The sequence below is a fragment of the Prionailurus bengalensis genome, chromosome D3, assembly GCF_016509475.1.
Source record: "Prionailurus bengalensis isolate Pbe53 chromosome D3, Fcat_Pben_1.1_paternal_pri, whole genome shotgun sequence".
Lineage (NCBI taxonomy): Eukaryota > Metazoa > Chordata > Mammalia > Carnivora > Felidae > Prionailurus > Prionailurus bengalensis.
This window is the reverse complement of record NC_057356.1, coordinates 79,297,302-79,315,030: the sequence shown is the minus strand read 5'-3', so window position 1 is coordinate 79,315,030 and position 17,729 is coordinate 79,297,302. Positions and strand designations below refer to the sequence as shown.

At 39.9% G+C, this 17,729-nt stretch overlaps 1 protein-coding gene across 1 annotated transcript in view; it reads right to left on the bottom strand.

Annotated features, from left to right (window-relative positions):
- Positions 1-17,729, bottom strand: part of CDH20 (cadherin 20) — a 209,361-nt gene that overhangs the window by 172,430 nt on the left and 19,202 nt on the right. The gene's annotated exons all lie outside the window — the stretch shown is intronic.

Sequence of the window (17,729 nt, the reverse complement as noted above, 5' to 3'; positions counted from 1 at the left end):
TATCTGGTTTTTAGGTATAATACTATCAACATAAAATGGAAAGTCATCTTCTAGAACTTTGGAAATGTCCACACATATTTAAATTTTTAAGTTAAAAAATATTATATACATTACATCTATGTTTATAATTTCTAGAATTATCTATTTAGCCCTAAAATGTGCGTTGGCTCTATATACGTTTATCAGTTGCACCACCCCTCACTGAAATAGCAGTTTTTCCTAATAGTCACCATTTATCAATCTTCTAAAATGTCTCCAGAATCAACATACAGCAAATATACCAGATTTCTTTTTTTTAATGTCCCAGGAATGTATTTTTTATTATTTTATTTTATTTTTAATTATTATTTTTAATGTACATCCAAGTTAGTTAACATGTAGTGTAATAATGATTTCAAGAATAGAATTTAGTGATTCATCACTTACATATAACACCCAATGCTCATCCCAACAGGTGTCCTCCTTAATGCCTCTTGTCCATTTAGCCCCTCCCCCAGCCCACATCCCTCCAGCAACCCTCAGTTTGTTCTCTGTGCTTAAGAGTGTCTTCAAATATACCAGATTTCTTAACAAACAAAACTTGACATTAAATAAAAGGGATGAAGTGAGTGTGATCAGTAGAATAATGCACCCCCCCAAGACATCCACGTCCTTCTCCCTAGAACTTGTGAAAATGTTATTTTATATGGCAAAGGGGGAATTAAGAAAGCAGGTGGAGTTAAGGTTGTTAATTAGCTGACCTTAAAATGAGGAGATTGTCCTGGATTATCCAAGTGGGCCCAATGTAATCACAAGGGTGCTTGGGTTGAACTGGCCCCCCCCCCCCCTCCACGCCATTCATATGTTGAAATCCTAATCCCTGTTACCTCAGAATGTGAACCTATTTGGAAATAGGGCCTTTGCAGAGGTAATCGTAAAATGAGTTTGTTAAAGCGGGGCCTAATCAAATATGACTGTGTCCTTTTAAGAGGAGGAAATTTGGACACAGGCAGGTAGAGAGGGAAGACCATGTGAAGACACAGGGAGAACGTGTCATCTACCAGCCAAAGAGAGAGGCCGGGAGCAGGTCATTCCCTCTCAGCCCTCAGAGGGAGGATACTGCCAACACCCTTTGTCTTGGGCCTCCAGAACTGTGAGACAATACATTTCTGTTGGCCAAGCCACCAGTCTGTGGTACTTTGTTGTGGCAGCCCCAGCAAACTAAAACGGGTCCTTTATATGTGGAAAAGGGAGGCAAAAGAGTCGTAGAGTGGTTCCGGGTGAGCAAGACTTGACCTGCCACCGCCGACTCTGAAGATGGAAGGGGCCATGGTCCAAGCATGCAGGCGGCACCTAGAAGCTGGAAAAGACAAGGAAGCGGTTTCTTCCTTAGAACCTGTAGCAAGGAGTGAGTGCAGCTCCACCTTGACTTTGGGCCAGTGAGATCCATCTTGGGATTTTTTGTTTTTTGTTTTTTTTGTTTGTTTTTAAAGATTATATTTTTAAGTAATCGCTATACCTAGTGTGGAGCTCAAACTTACAACCCTGATATCAAGAGTTGCACGCTCCACTGACTGGGCCAGCCAGGTACCCGAAACAATGATTTTCTTTTCTTTTTTTTTTTTTAATAAGCTCTAACCCAACATGGGGCTTGAACTCACAACCCTGAGACTACATGATGAGACCCATTTTGGAGTTCTGAACTCCAGACCTATAAGATATTACATGTGCATAGTTTTAAGCACTAAGTACAGTTGACCCTTAAACAACATGGGTATGAGCTATATGGGTCCACTTATATGTGGATTTGGGGGGTAAATGTAGTACAGTACTGTACATGGGTTTCGTTGCCTTATGATTTTCTTACAGCATTTTCCTTTCTCTAGCTTACCTTATTATAAGAATACAGCATATAACATACAAAGAATGTATTCATTGACTGTTTATGTTAGTTGGTAAGGCTTTTGGTCAACAGTAGGCAATTAGTAATTAAGTTTTTTGGGGGGAGGTCAGAAGTTATTTGTGGATTTTTTATTGTGCGGGGATTGGTGCCCCTCACCCCCACATTGTTGAAGGGTCAGCTGTACTAATTTGTTACAGCAGCTATAGAAACCCTATACTATGAGTTTAATTCTCTTAGGTATGAAATCTGATTTCCTTGGGATTCTGTTTGACTTCCTTTTGTTCTGGTTTTATCTCGTGGGTTCAAAGCTTTTGGGCTCCTTTCTCCCTGTCTGCTATTTTAGAGAACATGTGAAACATTTTTAAAGGAACTTGTCATACTTCTCTTCTCCCTTTCTTAAGAATTGCAAACTCTTTTAGGATATTCCCTTGCTCCACATAACAGGAAATGTTTTAGAAATGTGCACCTTTTCTAAAAAGGCTGGAGAAGTCCTTTATAGTGAGACATACAATAGACCCATTTTTTTTTAATGTTTCTCTTCTTCTCTGAAATTACTTCACAATCCTGGGTGTACCTCTTAAGTCACACCACAGATGGCCATTAGTATACCAAGAATTAGGAATTGATTTTACCTCTTTGAGTCCTAATATATTCATTTTGTATCCCCACAAGCCTCCTCTGTAATTCCACAGTTTTTCACAGTAATTTAGCATTATGTAAAGTAACAGTTAATAGAAAATCTTGAGGTAGACTATAACCATGCAAGAAGAGATTTTTTTTAACACTCTCTGCTTTGTTTCACTGTTGGAAATGAAATTAGAAAAAGGAATTAGGAAAAATTGTGTGTGTATGTGTGTGTAGCAACATTATAAGTCTCCAAGTAACACTCAGATTTGTCCAGAATGAGCTGTATAACAAATGCTTTAAAAATTATAATTAAGGCATACCTAAATCAGAGATGCTGGTTACTCATTATAGACTACTTTTACATTAAAAATTAAGAAATAGAAATCTCATTATTTTTGTAACTTATATAGCAGCTGCTATTCTTTAAAAAATATCAAATACTTATGGACGTGACCATTTCTTCAGTGTATATTTAGAGAAATAAGGCCACATTCATTTTACAAACATTAACTTTTCTGAACGACATAAATGATATACATTATAAAGTCTAGGGAAACGTGAAATGGTCACAAGAAGGACACGAGGGGAGTAGAAGCCCTTTACTTCTAACTTGGAAACACATCTTCAGTATTTGTAGTGCTTACCACCGATGCCGACTCCCCTAATGATGTTGGTTTAGACTCCTTGCTTCATACCAAATGGCAGAATGTGAGTTTGTTTTTCTGTGGCCTCTGACATTTACACAAGAAATGAATAATATCTAGGATAAGAGAATTCAGGAGGCTAGTTTTAGAACCAAATGAAATTTGAGAATTTAAGTATTACAGATTAACTGATGAAGATCTCACACGAGCCCCTATTTATGAGTGGTCAGTATAAGGATCAAATTAGATAATGTATGTAAAATCCATAAGAGGTTTAAAATGGGTGTTATTGCAAGTAGTGTGTGTGTGTGTGTGTGTGTGTGTGTGTGTGTGTGTTTTGAGTTACAAATGTAACAAGAAAACTCCAGTATTTCTACCCAAAATTTTATATCTAAGGAGTTTTAAATGCTTTAAATATTGAACACATAAATCCTCGAGTCAATACTGTTCTGTGAGAAGACCACAAGACTTGTAATGTCTGGGGTGTGGCCAAACACTGTGTCATGTTGAAATATGATTTTTACTATGTCAGTAGCTTATAAGGTTGTAGAATCCATGAGTTCCAAGGAAACATTTATCTGGGAAGAGACTCGATTTCTAGGAATCTGTAAACCTATTATAACTACAAGAATTTTTAGGTTTGGAAAATATAACATCTCAATTATGTAGACACTAGCCTCATCTTTCTGATACATATATGAGAACCCAATAATCAGTTTAAAATGAGGGGGGTAGTTCTGAGTTGTCAGCAGAGAGTTCAGAAAATTCTTTGATTACAACTCCTATTATCACTCACTGGACTCTTCTTACTCCTGGGACCATCACTGGAAATCCATTACTATGCCAGGGCACCTGAAAAAAAACTGTAGTGGTCTGGTTTCCCAGCAGATTAGAAGTAGCCCAAACTCCAAGACATGTAATAGGAATTTAAGAACCCACAGGGTCTGGGACGAGTTAATACAGACGCAAACAGTTCTGCAGTCCTGAGTAGGACCCGAGGGAATCTCTTACAGTCCTGCTCAATAATGGTTATTCATGATGACGTCATTGAGAGAGTCTTTGAAAGCCCTGCAGTGGTCATGGCAAGGGCGATGCTGACTCAAGGTTAGTGATCATCTACTCTGTGCAAAGCAAAGGTGAATGAAGCACACTTCCTGTTCCTGAGGAGTGTACCATCGATTGATTGGGGTGGCAGACAAATGTGAAAAGATGTGATTTGTAGATAAGGGGTTAAATGCCCTGAAAGCAGAGGCAAAACACTATGGAGGTACATGTATTTCCTAGATAAGAAAATGGGATTTCTATTCAAGTTGAAACAGTAAAACTAGTGTAGATAGTTTTACTGAAGATTGGAGATGTAAAATGTCAACTCTAGCTTGTGATTTAGAATGACTTATTTCCCAGATATTCCCAAAAGCTTGATCATGTTTTTGTTTCATTGTTTTGTTTTTGCCTAATAGCGAACTAGTTACAAATATAACTTAAGGGAATTTAATTAACCTAATGATAGAGATGGCCATTGTGAGTTGTACCAGAGATTCAGTTGTTCTAAGTCATCCCTAACACCATCTCACTCTGGCGCCTGAGTGTTCTCAACTGCACTGTACTGTGTAAAGATGAGCTTTTACTACTGGTACTTTCTTTTCCCTCTCTCTCCCTCCCTCCCTTCCTTCCTTCCTTCCTTCCTTCCTTCCTTCCTTCCTTCCCCCATTCCCCCTTCCTTCTTCCTCCCTCCTTCTTTCCCTTCCTCCCTCCCTCTTTATGTCTCTCTGTCTCTCTCTCTCTCTCTTTTTCTCCCTTTTAATATTTCATACAGTATAAAGAATCAGCCAGGGGAGGGGACTGTCTATCTCATTTCATTTGGGTCATGAAAGTTAGACACTATTGAAGGCCAGTTTTTTCCTCTCTAAGCTACCACCAGCTTTGATGTAATAAAAAGCTGTTACTACCATCCAGTGGGATGAATTCCCTGCCTCTTGTTTTAAGTAAGATAAAATAAAATTTTACAGACCTCCTTCATAAATCCACAATAAGCCATTATTCTCTCCCTGACATGTAGCACAAGCCCAGAAAATAAGCATCACATTAAGCCACATGGATACTTAAGATTTATGCTCTTTCAGCCAAAAGAACAAACATAGTGAAAATGTATTAAAGCATGGATCTTATTTATCAATTAAAATAACATTAAATGCATTGAAGGAATGCTATGGCTTTATTTTCCTGATGTCTCTTATTTATCTCGTCTTGGACTTAGTTCTTATCCTGGAGGAATACTTCTGCGTCCCCATGAATTCGCTACAATAGAAAAGATGATATTACAGCATGCTTGTTACATTATTATCTGATGGATGGGTAGAGTTCCTTGTAGGAGAATTTTCAGGTCCCATAAAAAGTACAGTGCCCAGTAAAGAGATTCCCACCCAGGCTTTTGTAAATAGCTTCCTCAGTGTGCCTGCGGCCTCACTCCATCTCATAGCCACTGTTGCTTACTTTCACCCCACATGGCTCCTGGGATGTTTTAAGTTTGTTCTTTTTTTTTTTTTCTAATCACCCAAGCTGGATTTTAAACCCCCTAAAGAGAGGACCAAATATCTTTTTGTTTTCTCCACAATTCAAGCACAGATCCAAGTATGTTAGGGGAGCACGATAAACACTTGTTAATTAATCATAAAAGGTGCATCTGGTCTCTTTCATTTCTGCCCCTTGGATTGTGGAGATGGCAAGAATAAGACATAAAACTTCTCCAGGGCATTTAAATCTTCAAAGTCTCTTGTTTCAAAGGCTTTACCTTCTGTGAAGGTTAGCGAACTATGATTTTGCCCCTAATGCACTTCTATCATTGGCCAAAAGCAATGACATTTTTGAGAAACTCTGAATAAATGTATTATATATGCATATATATAATATAAATATGTATATTTGAGCAAAGACTATTGTGTGTTACCATGATCTCTTAAAATTCTTGCTTCCCTTGCTCTCAGGGCCCCCTTTCTCCTTTTTTTTTTTCATCAGCATTGTGCTTATTGTCGATATGTTTAATTTCCTTATTTTGATTATTTACCATCTGTCTGTCCTAACTAGAATGTAAGCTTCAAGAGGGCTGGGATTTTTGCTTGTTTGTATTTTTCACACTAGGATAGCCCTTGGTGTGCAGTAGGCACTCAATAAGTAACTGTTGAATAAATCAACGAAAGAGGCTGTGCTTATAAGTGGAAAGGATACTGGGCCAGCCGATGTATCATCTATCATGCCTGGCTCTGTCGATAAATAGCACTGATATGTATTTTCAAATTTTTGTTAAATGTTTTTGTTTGGTTTTTTTGAGAGAGGGAGAGAGAGCATGCGTGCAAGTGGGGGAAGGGCAGAGGGAGACAGAGAGTCTGAAGCAGGCTCCAGGCTCTGAGCTGTCAGCACAGAGCCTAACACAGGGCTTGAACTCACAAACCGTGACATCGTGACCTGAACTGAAGTCGGACTTAACTGACTGAGCCACCCAGTTACCCCAATAACAGTGATGTTTTTAGGTCTGTTTTTCCCATCCATATAATATGAGAGAAGGTATGTAAGTTATGGATCCTTAAAATCTCTGCCGTCATTAAAATCATCCGTAAACAGAAAATAATTTGTAAACATTGTTGAACCATGCCCTAGAAAAATTATAAGACATTTCTTCCTAATGTTGGTAGATTTTCTTAAATTGTCTAAAATCTCATTTATTTTTGATGTTTGTGTATTTATTTGGAGAGAGAGAGAGAGAGAGAGAGAGAGAGAGAGAACGAGCGAGCATTAGTGAGCAGGAGAGGGGCAGAGAGAGAGGGAAGGAGAATCTCAAGCAGGCTCCACACTGTCAGTGCAGAGCCTGACACAGGACTCGATTTCATAAACCGTGAGATCACCAACTGAGCCCAAATCAAGAGTCAGATGTGCCACATGGGTGCCCCTAAAATTTCGTTTTTTTTAAAATTTTTTTTCAACGTTTTTTATTTATTTTTGGGACAGAGAGAGACAGAGCATGAACGGGGGAGGGGCAGAGAGAGAGGGAGACGCAGAATCGGGAACAGGCTCCAGGCTCCGAGCCATCAGCCCAGAGCCCGACGCGGGGCTCGAACTCACGGACCCCGAAATCGTGACCTGGACCTGGCTGAAGTCAGACGCTTAACCGACTGCGCCACCCAGGCGCCCCTAAAATTTCATTTTTTAAGTAGTAGTTTTGAGTTATGGTAGGAAAAAAAAGTCTTTCTTAAAATAAGAGGCCACAGGTCATGGTCCTAAGTCTACCTCAGACTTGCTATGTGACCTTTGGATTATTCACTTAACCTCTCTGGAGATGAATTTCTTCTGTAAAATGGAGATTAACAGTTAGCAAGGTTGCTGTCAAGTGTTTGCTACCAAGTGAACGTTTGAAAAACAGAACGCTCGGTGCAACTGTAAACTAATATTGTAATTATTATTATTGTAGGTCTGAGGATAATCTTGGACTGGCATCTCAAACCATCTGTGCTGATAGGCTGGCTGGTTTTATTTTCTAATCTGCTATATTCTGAGGTTTTTATAGAGCACAATAAAAGTGACTTGATAGAAAAATGAAATAAAAAATACACAAGCCCAAATTTAAAATTTGGAATTTATTTTTAGATCTAATAGACAAAATATTTCTCTGCCAAATTGCTATAACTGTGAACACTTACTCCCAATTTCTGGGAGTTTGCTGGTTATGGAACACTAGCTGACACCTAGGTGGCCTCACATGATTCTTCTCATTTGATTACTGTCATCAGTGAGTGACTGAGCAGAGAGGTGTATGTAAAAAAATGACTATTTTCTGTTCTTCGTTCCAAGGTTGTTAGGTTTTCTTCTATGTATCTATCTCAAGAGGTTAAGTGACCTAAAGAGATGGTAAAACTCATAAACAAATTTATAAAAAAGGAGAGCGCAGATAGAAACCAAAACAAAGAAACAAACAAACAAACACTGTACCATCTTCTAGGAAGACAATTTTCTCCTTTGTTTTAAAATTTCATTCAAGTGCACAGCACTGATAATGCCGGAGTCTGTTCAGTCTGGTGTGGGGGATGCCCTCGAGTGCACGCGTTTACCTTCCTCCCCTTAGCTCCTTCTCCAAGCTTCTGTTACTGCCTTGCAGCATGCTTCCAGCCGAGGAGAAAGGTAACCAGGAAGCAACGGCAACAAGTGAGTGGAACTTGCTTTTGCGAACTAATTGAAATACTTATAGTCGCCACACAGGGCTTGTTAGAAACGTCCAGAGAAAGAAAGAGTCTGTCCGAATGATAAATTAATTGTCCACCTTACTGATACAGTGCCAGAGACACAGACTGAGATTTATCATGCACACTTGCTGGAAAATTCTGAGGCATAAATGACGGTAGCTTCGGCATTGCTAACAAGAGTGTGGCAAACACGATATGATTTCTACAAATTGCAACTGACACAAGAGAAAGTTTTGAGTGTAGAAGAGCATTCGCGGCTTTGGTGGCAACTTAAGGAAATGGTCTCCCACCATTTCTTTCTCTGCACCCAGCCCTGGGGCAAGTGGGATTGGATTGGAAACGTGTTGGATCCTTTTGCCTGGCTGTGCTTTGGGGCTCTGCTCCTTCCCCCTGGAATGTGTCCACCTTAGTTACCAGGTGAATTCTCATTCATTCTTTCAATGTCATCTCCCTTCTGGAGGCAGACTCAGTGCCTCCGGGCAGAGCTTGGAGGGCACCTGTCCCCACAGTGCTTGGCACAGCCTAGCTGCTCAGTAAATCTGAGCCCTCTGCTCTCCACACCCCCTGCCTAGGACGCCTTCACCACATACTTACCGCTGGGGGTGCTGGGGGCTTGTGTTCTGTTCAAGAGACTGAGCACCTCTGGGGCAAGGGTGATTTCTTTCATTTTACGTAACTCCGTAAATGTTAGTGAATAAGGGCATTCCTACCCACACGTACATACATATATACATACCAGGCTGGGTTGTTTTCTTTTTTCTTCTGTCCACCAATCTATTTTCATCACTTTTGGGGAACAGGCTTAGTTGTCAAGGCCTGAGCCATATCCCTCCCTTTTGCCCATTAAATGGTTTGGGGTATCTTTTCCAGAAGTGTTGCCTATGGGTCACCTGCATCAATTCACCTGGGGAACTTGTTGGACGCAGGTTCCGAGTTCCCCCTCCCACCTATCAAATGTGGAGTCTTGGTTCAGCACTCCTTTTACTTCCAGTTAGTTCCATGCTCCCACCCTTACTCAGTAAAGGCAAGGTGAAAGAAGAAATGATTGCATTTTCAATAAACTCTCTAGTGACTCCAGCACCCCCTAAAATTTGAACAGCTGCTCTTTCTCTGAGAGGTTGCTAGCAATTATTCTGTAATCTCCTGAAAGACTTTATCTCCTTCAAGGGATAGCTGCCTTGTCTGTTGTCCCTCTGTACACAGGGATGGACCCAGGCCCCATGCTAATCCAGGGACATCGACCGGGCAGCCTGGCACTTACCCCAGAGTCAGGCTGCCGGCAGAATAGCTGTAATGACAGAAGGGGTGTGGTCACCAGGGGCTGGAACCCACTGCCAGAAAGATCCGTTTTAGTTCATCTATGGGGAGTAGCCTTCGTGATCACACATTTGGCTGCTCTGCTTGGGGTATCCAAATGTTCTTCTCTCTTTAGAAAAAAAAAACCCAGGATGGGACGATTTGGTGATATATATATATATATATATATATATATATTTTTTAACGTACCATGCCTCAGGCTTCTCAAGAAGAACATAGTTTCAGCACTATTTTTACTTTTACTTCAGATAATCCGCGCTCCCCACCCTTATTCAGTGAAGCTAGAGTGAAAAAAAAAATGAGTTCTTAGAAGATTGGCCTTGAAAAGGTTCTCATTTATGCCCATGAGGGAAAGGGAAAAAGATTTCTAAGCTGGGTGCATTTTTTTTCTTTTTTCCTTCTTTCTTTTTCGTTTCTTTTCTTTTTTTCCTCCTCCCCTAGCTTTTTGTCCCTGCAGCAGGACAAATGAATGTAAAGGAAAAATCTACGTCAAAAAAAATCTTTAGAAGCTTTGAGAATAATAAATGTTAAATCTCCGGGATAAGGAAAATTGAGTCCCTCTGTAATGCTCTGCAAAAATGTATTCTAGAGGATGCAAAAAGAGATGGAATAGGAAAGTCACGTTAAAGTCATTTACTTATCTACCAAGTTTTGAAGCAGGGATAAAAATCAGACAGTCAAAAATACTTGTATTCAAAGATTTGGAGATTTCTCTGATAGTAGAGTGTGAAAATTGAATGTCTTGATTGTTTACTTTATAATGGATCTAGAGATGTTTGTGAGAAATTGTTTAAAAAATATGCTCTTGGACTTTAAGAAAGAAAAGGGTGCAGGATCAATTTTGAATACTGGTTCCTAGAACACAGAAAGAGTCACTCAGAAAATGTGAAAATACTGTTCGTGGCCCAAATATTTAGAATAATAAATAATTAAGAATGTTTAGAAATATTAAGAATAAAATAATTGAGGCTTCTATATGATAGGGGAACCAAAAGTCCAATGCATATACCAGACAATTGGAAATCATTTCCTCGAGCAAACACAATTTATGACCAAGAAAATCATGCTTATAAAAGCCAACTAAGCAATATGGAAATTTAAGAAAACATGAAATATAATTAAAAAATTCAAATAGAATCAAGCACCATTTTGCTATTCATTTCAGAGTCAAAGACAAGTGAGTGAGAACGCAGTGCAGAAAAGGGTTGAAAATTCGGGATAGGTCAGGAAGTCCATCGATCCATTCATTAAGTTAGAAGAAGACTCTCAACTCAGCACCTGCCCTGTGCCAAGTGCTGTTCAAGGCACTGAATGTAGCAGAGAGAAAGGAGGGAAAACCTCATTATTATGAGGTTATATTCTAGTGGGTGTAGACAATAAGGGCATAAAGAGAAACAATAAAATATTTCACATATCAAGACATGCTATGAAGAAAATAAACCCATTACAACAAACATGAAACAAAATAAAAAATGGGGAGGGACTGGAGATGGGGTGGATTGTGTTTTCAAGAGCGTCAGATAAAGCAGCCCACAGGAGTTAACATTTGTTCAGAGGGCTGAATGATGTGAAGGCATGACCCGTGCAGCCATTTGGAGAAAAGAAGTTCAGCAAAGGGAACCATAAGTGCTAAGATCAAGAGATGGGAAGGAAGAAGAGGTGTTGGAGGGACAGACAGGCTAGGATGGCTGGAGCATGGCGCATGGAGGGAAAAGATTAGGAAATGAAGTAAAAAAAATCACAACACTTGATTTCCTCGTGTTGCAGTCGCGTTGTGATACTGTCTTGAACAAGGAGATGATGACTACCGCGTGTGGATCCTGGGGAAATGATTGTTTTTCTGATTAAAAGTCACAGACTCTGTTGGCATGCAATGTTTTCATCCTTCCCTTGTTTCTCTTCCTGCCTGCCTGGAATACAGATGCAGCGCCTGGAGATAGAGCAGCCATTTTGCAACTATATGCAAGAGCCACATATTAAGGATGGCACAGCAGGGAGCCAGGGAGAATTTGGTTCCTTAATGATTCTGTCGAGTAGCTATACCAGCCCTGCATTGCCAATCTCTAGACTTGTCGTTACATGAGGAAAAAATGAATCTCTTACTTGGGTAAGGGTAAAGTGCTTACATCTCTTGCTCGTTTAACTGTTACAGTGTTTAAGCCATGATAGCTGGGTTCCCAAGACATGCAGCTCAAAGTGTAAGTGGTCAGGGGCCAGGTCAAGCAGGGTTTATTATCACAGTAAAGAATTTCACACTTTATTCTAACTGCAATAGAAAATCTTTAGCCACAGGTTTTAAGCAAAAGAGTGATACCATCTAGTTTGTTCTTGGAGGCTATTCTGTCTGTTGTGTGTAAATTACATAGCAGAGAGGCAAGATGGAAGCAGAGGGAACAGTTAGAAGGCTGTTGCAAGAGATGATGTTGTTCCTCCTATTTGTTTTACAAGTATTTTGGTATAGTTATGCCTTTAAAGGTTAGATGTTGTAATCGTATTACTAGCCAGGCTGTTTGACAAGTTCCTAGCATCTGAGAATACTGGATTAGGGGCTACTCTTTCTAGCACAGACTTCAAGGACTGACTCGTCAGCAGTACATGGGTACTTGGGTGTCTCCTTTTAGCTTCCAGATGTTGAAACGACGAGAGTTAATTAGTGGTTATGTACTCTGTCTCCCTGCCTGATCGAGCTTCTCCTCACCGTAGTGAAGTCTCCCTCCACCTTATTTGTTTCTCTTTTTTTGCTTCCCTTGCTAGGGATCATTAAAACATTCGCCAGAGCTCCCGCCAAACTAATAGAAGGCCACCGGCCTTAAGGATCATCCTAATGAAAAACACAGGACTTAGAAAATTGATCAAATTGGGTTTCTTAACTGCCTGTGAATTGCTGTTAGCTTGGGAATTAAAATAAGGACCAAAATAAAAGGATACAACCCAGATTATTGATTAGAACATTGTTTTCCCTACCTAGGTTTCAGAGGAAAGTAAGTATTTTCCTGAGAGATAATATGATTTTCATTTTAATATTCTATAATAGGTCAGTAGAAGTCAGATTTTGTTGAAATAATAGTTTACTTATAAACACCTAATTACAAATATCTGATTTCAAGTTTAAGGAAATATAATCTATGTGAGAGAAACATTAAAAAAAATAAGTAAAACACATAGGTGGAATAATGCTATGTAGTGCCCTAGAAATGTCTTAGAAGGAGGAAAGATGGATTGTAGACACCTGCTACACATTGTGGAGATCCAAGAAATAAGTGACAGCTCCAAAAGAATTCATTTTAATTATAAATGAGAACTATATTTTCAACGGGTTTGAGAAGCCATAAGTGTTTCCTTCGAAACTTCTTTGTAGCATTGCAGGATGTGAACGCTGGAGAATTTGAGTTCAAGGCTGTCCCTGTGGACTTTGAGAGCTGAGGCCACTCCTCCCACACACACCCCTGCCCGGGGCATCCCAGGGCAAAGAGCTGTTTCTGGAGTGAATGAGAAAACGCACGCAGAGGGTACGGAGGGCCAGTGGTGCCAGGGCTGGTTAGCAGGGAGCCTGGACTCGGCCCCTCTTTTCTGCTTTCGGTCTAGAACAGTAAAACCTGGAATTGTGAGCGACTTGTTCTGCTAGTGTTCTGCAAGATGAGCAAACATTCTAATAAATTTTAACTTGATACACGAGTGATGTCTTGCAATACGAGTAGTACGTGACACAGAATGTCACTTGATCACAACTGAGCCAATGGTTCTCTCTCTCTCTCTCTCTCTCTGTCTCTCTCTCTCTCTCTTTCCCTTGATGCAGGATTGTGGGCAGTCATCTCCCATGCTCAGGCTGTGGTGTTTGGCAGAAATCAGTGATTTTTCGGAACGTTGAGAGGTGCCCACAACTGGCACTGGTATATTTTTTGTCACTTCAAAGCACCTATGGACTGTCCTTTGTATTTCGGTACAAGAGGAAGCTTAGGAATGCTTTGCTTCATTCTAGGTCAGGCCGCCTGCAGATACAGACCCTTTCCTCTGCCGCCTTATTGCCAGTTACGTTAAATACAGTAAATGGCAAGAGTTTATTAATACTGCACTATAGTCAACATTCACGTGGATGTATATAATGGCCCCCATGCAGAAAAAGGTTGAAAAAAAAGGCAGTAAGAAGAAGGAGTTAATTATGGTGAAGTTAAGGAAATCGAGGAATACAAAAGAGGTATGTGAGTGGCCAAAATTGCAAGATTTTATAAGAAGTGTGTGTCTGCATCTCATCTGCAGAGGAAGAGGAGAAAAAGGCACGGGAATCCCTCACTTCAAATGAGATTAGGGAGATGTGTAAAATGTGGGAAACAGTGCGAACTTTTGTAGAAAAGCACCACCCGAATAAGGCAAGCGATGAATCTGTTTAACAATAATGACATGTCACATTTCCGCAAAACCCTCAAAAGGGAGCAAAAACAAGTGTCATTGGATAGGCCTCTTGTTAAAGTTGCACGAAAAGAAAAAGATTCCACTGACCCAACAGACAGCAGTGATTCTGATAGTGATAGTGGATAGTTAGTCCTATCGAATAACCCTCCTCTCTCTTGTCTCCCTTACACCAACCACAAAGGTTTTCAAGGGTACATGCAGGTTAATTTATTGTTCTTTATGTTTTGTATTTTATTTATTATTTTCTATTAATTACAGTATTGTAATCATTTTTATCTGAATATTCTTGGGTTGTAGAACAAATCATCTGAGTTTCCATTATTACTTCTGGGGAAATTCGCTTTGATATACAAATGCTTTGGATTACAAGCATGTTTTCAGAATGAATTATGTTTGCAAACCAAGGTTTTACTGTATCACTCTTTTCTCTCTTTCTGTCAGTCTTATGCTGTGACCTTTATCTGACTTTTAGCTACATTAATTTATGGGGCTTTTGTCCAGTTTTTGGCCCAAATATATTCATATTTCTGTACATAAATTCCACTAGAACAGACTTCCACATAAATCTTTATTTTATCTTAATTTTCTGTGGGTTTGGGAGTGTGACATCATCTTCTTCATTTTTTAAGCATCTATACTTATTTTTGTCTTTACTTTTTTTTTTTTTTTTTTTACAAAATCTGGGCACCATGTTCTGTCAGGATTTTACCAGGATTTTGTTGGCCCAGTTGCCATAGATGAATGGCAAGTACTAGTTAGTGACCACCATGAGCTGGAGGCTTCCTTCAAAGTGACATTTTCAGAAGAAAAAAAAAAGTAATATAAGATTGCTATATGTGTTCTTTCCTTTTGTTTGAATTAGCTTCAAGTCACTGTTAGTCTGTTATGTATGAGGCAGATTTTTTCTGGACCTCTGGAGTCCTTATATAACAGTAAGGAAGATACTATATCCAAATTTTATAAATTCATTTATAAATGAATTCTGCTTATATTTATATAAATCCAAATTTTATAAATTCATTTATAAATGAAGTCTCCTCATATTTATCTAACATATACATACATTGTATTTCTACTTATATTGTTTTTTCTTCTTTTTTTTTTGGAAAAGATGTGTTGGTTCATTTATTGAATGCTGAAAAGAGTAAGATGGTTTGAACTTAAGATATTTTATTTCTCATGTTAGCATCATGAATGAAATGGAGTGATATGGTCTGAAATTAGATAAAATTTAGTTAACATATTCACAGATTTTTAAATATTAGTTCATTCTTAATCTGGAGGACTTTCTCTAGTGACAGTGTAGATGTGACCTTCCATGGACAGAGTTCCATCCACCCTGGTGAGCTCTGGAGAGTCCCAGTTAATGCCTGTGTGTCAGCATAATTTTTTACAGCATTCCATTTCACTCTGAAAAGTATCCTCGTTTGGATGAGAAGTTATATACCTACCCTATTTACCTGCAGCATTTTTATCATATCAACTAATGCTTAGGTGACTCAGACCTAGGATAAGATAGCCCAAAGCATGCCAGAATGAAAAACTGAAGATCTTGATAAGCTAAATAGATAAAATAGAAGAGATAACATGTATTAGAATTTAATGGGGTGTGGTGGGGAGGAAATTACCTTTAGATCCCCAAAAGTAATTGTCTAGGTACAATATGAAGGGAGTTGAGCTTAAAAGCTGTTCATTCAAAGAAGACCTGGGGATTTTAATTAGCCAGAGGCTTGCATGCTGTTTGGCAAGAGTGTGATGTGGCTAATCACACAGCAAGGAAGGTAGTGGTTCTATTGTCGGAATAGTGCTGGACCCACACTGTCCAATAGAACTGTCTGTGGTGATGGAAATGTTCCATATCTGTGCTGTCCAGTATGGCAGTTACTAGCCACATGTGGCTGTGGATAGCACTGGAACTGTAACTAGTGAGCCTGAGGAACTGAAGGCTTAATTTCGTTTAACTTTCACTAATGTGAGTTTAAAATTAAATGGCCACATGTGGCTGGTGGCTACAGTACTGGACAGTGTAGGTGAAGATCGAGAGAGATCTCAGTGGGGGGTGGGGTTGGCAAACTGGGGAATGGCAGTCGAAGGGTATTTGATAGGTTGTGTGCCTGCGAGGGACCATTTCGGTCAACAGTACAGAATTTTAATGAACATTAAACTGAGCGCAGAGCACTGTGGTAGACACTATAGGGTATTCAAAAGCAAGTGGGGCTGTCCGTGCAGTTATAGATCTTATAATGTCTTATTGAGACCAACGGGAACACAAGTAGATAAATCATTAGTGTTGGTATTGCAACATGAAGTCCCTTTTGTGAGAATCTAGGGGATGGAGAAGTGAATACCAGCCTATGGATCTGAGAAGGTTTTGTGGAGGGAGTGGTGGGCTTTGAAGAGTATGTCAGGCTTGGAGAGATAGAGATTAGCATCAAGATGAGAAAAGGCCCAGGGTCAGGAAAGAGTAAGACTGGAGAGAAGAATGTGTACCAGTGGGAGGGAAAGCTTGTGTGGAAGCAAATGGTGGAGAAGCTAGTGCCTCTCTAAAAACTTCGGGCTTTGTTGTCTGGACAATTAAATGAATATTTCTAAGTTGGAAGTGGATGTATCACACCCTTCTTTTGTAGGGGCACAGACCATGGAGGTGACTGGAAGCGAGGGGCAGTTGTTAGTAGGGTCACCATGAAGTGAAAACATGAGCAGCAGATGTGGGTGACCAGATTGCAGGCTGACTGGGAGACGACACTGCCCTTAGTCCATTGGAAGCATCGTTGTAACTAAAGGGATGAGGGTTATTCCATGTAACACGAGAGGAGCAAAGGTTGCGCTATATGAAGGCAGATTTTGGATCAATCAACTGAGTAGATTTCTTCTTTTTTAAAATATTTATTTTTTGAGAGAGCACAAGTGGAGGAGGGGCAGAGAGCGGAGACAGAGGATCTGCAGCAGGCTGTGTGCTGACAGGCTGACAGCAGCGAGCCTGATGTGGGGCTCGGGCTCACGAACCTCGAGATCGTGACTGGAGCTGAAGTCAGACGCTCCACCAGTCGACTGAGCCACCCAGGTGCCCAAAGTGAGTAAATTTCTTACCACGAGAGCTTTTGAATGAACAGATACCTTGTAAAATGGCCAGGAAGCCCTCACCCACATAAAGGTTTTGTGCTGGGATTAGAGGGAAGCATCCAGCTGCCTTCCGGATTTTGAAATTTCAAGGACTGGTCAAAATAAAGCAAGAGAGGAGTTGGAGTTGCTAACTTTTAGTTTTGCCAAGTGAGAATATTAACTCTTCCCCCAGACACGATCATCTCATATTCATACCATTTTAGGTAATAAATTTCATCACCACACTCCCTGCTCCCCAAATAGGAAGACGATAATTTAAAAATAAAGAATGGCCCATCCCCAAGGAAAGACAGTGGCCACCCTGATTTGGCTCTCTTGCTCATCTCCCCTGTGATGTGTGCTTTGCATCTCTGAAAACTTTGGCCTCCCTGTAGCCTGGCCAGTGCTTAATAAGCAATGATATTTAAGTTGAAATAACAGTTAGTGTTTGTTTAAGTCTGATAGGCAGCTAATGCGGTCCAGCAGCCAACGTAATTATTATTTCTCAAATTTAGG